Source organism: Protobothrops mucrosquamatus, unplaced genomic scaffold (assembly GCF_001527695.2).
Source record: "Protobothrops mucrosquamatus isolate PMUCROS unplaced genomic scaffold, P.Mucros_1.0 scaffold3125, whole genome shotgun sequence".
NCBI classification, from domain to species: domain Eukaryota; kingdom Metazoa; phylum Chordata; class Lepidosauria; order Squamata; family Viperidae; genus Protobothrops; species Protobothrops mucrosquamatus.
Window position 1 is genome coordinate 95,971 of NW_015389128.1, and position 1,926 is coordinate 97,896.

Sequence of the window (1,926 nt, forward strand, 5' to 3'; positions counted from 1 at the left end):
CTGACATTATAACTGACAAAACCTCAGAGGGATGAGTTCACACAACAAGCTGCCTGGCTTAGTGTGATGCCTGGTGACACCCAAAGGCGGTTACTCTCAAATGGTTTAAATCTGATTTAAATCATTGCTCTGGTTTTTTTTCCCTACAAAACTATGGGATAGCCCTGTTGCTCTTTGTTGCTTCCACACTTCTGTAAAGTGTCCATCTCGGTTTCTTCCCCCCCAAAAATGTTTCAGACAATCCTTGAGAGGACTGGCAGCGTAACATGGCAGACTAGAACCTAGAACTGTGGTGGTGACCCTATGGCACGGGTGCCAGAGGCGGCACTCAGAGCCCTCTCTGTGGGCACGCGTGCCGTCGCCCCAGTCCTAGGCCTTCAGCTGGGTTTTATAAAAGCTTTTCGCTTTAGGCCTCCGCTGTTGTGTGCAAAAACAAAAAAGATTCAATCAGTCAATTTCAACTTCTCGCGGGGAAAAAAAAAGATCTTGCAAAGTTGGAATTGATTGATTGAACTTTTTAGTCCCACCTAGATGACTAATATTCGACTTATTTAGTGACCTTTCCTGACTCTTTACTTGTCCACAACGTTACAATGTGAGTTTGCTGTTATTTCAGCTTACTAAGTGAAATCTCGCTTTTAGTGACCTCCAAAAACCCAATGGAAAACAGGAAAAAGTAGCAAGAACTCCAAAAGTTGTTTTTTTTCTGGAGTCAAGAAGCAACGGATGGAAACTGACCAAGGAGAGAAGCAACCTAGAACTAAGGAGAAACTTCCTGACAGTGAGAACAATTAACCAGTGGAACCACCTGCCTCCAGAAGCAGTAAATGCTCCAACACTGGAAGTTTTTAAGAAGAGACTGACAGCCATTTGTCCGAAATGGTATAGGGTTTCCTGCCTGAGCAGGGGGTTGGACTAGATGACCTCCAAGGTCCCTTCCAACTTTATTATTATTATTATTATTATTATTATTATTATTATTATTATTATTATTTATTTATTTATTTATTTATTTATTTATTTATTTATTTATTTATTTATTATTACTATTATTATTATTATAGAAGCAACCTAGAACTAAGGAGAAACTTCCTGACAGTTAGAACAATTAACCAGTGGAACAACCTGCCTCCAGAAGTGGTGAATGCTCCAACACTGGAAGTTTTTAAGAAGAGACTGGACAGCCATTGCTCTGAAACGGTATAGGGTTTCCTGTCTGACCAGGGGATTGGACTAGATGACCTCCAAGGTCCCTTCCAACTTTTTTTATTGTATTATTATTATTATCATCATCATCATCATCATCATCATCATCATCATGTAGGGACTTCCTTAGAGGTGTTGTGGAAACTCTCTGGGGTGGAAGTAAAAATGGGACGCAGCTCCCAATTTTACCTGCTTGGAGAAACATCCTTAAATTACCACTATTTGTGGATTAAGAAAGGCAGTAACACCAAAACTGAAACCCTTGACCCACCACAATCTCATCCCCATGTCTCTGTGAAGTTCTCCCAACCAGAAACACAACCAAGAACTCTGAAACCTCTTCCTCATCTCAGCTTGAAGTACAATGGAAGTCACCCATCCATCTATCCTTCCACCATCCCTTCCTGTCCCTTCATCCATCCTTCCACCCATCCCTTCCTGTCCCTTCATCCTTCCACCCATCCATCCATCCTTCCACCATCCCTTCCTGTCCCATCTATCCACCAATCCCTTCCTGTCCCTTCACCCATCCACCCACCCACCCACCCATCCATCGGACCTGGATATCTCCGAGACCGCCTTCTGCCGCAGGTTACCTCCCATCGGCCGGTACGCTCCCACAGAGTGGGTCTCCTCAGGGTGCTGTCAGCCAGACAGTGCCGGCTGGCGACCCCCAGGGGGAGGGCCTTCTCGGTGGGAGCCCCCACCCTCTGGAACGAA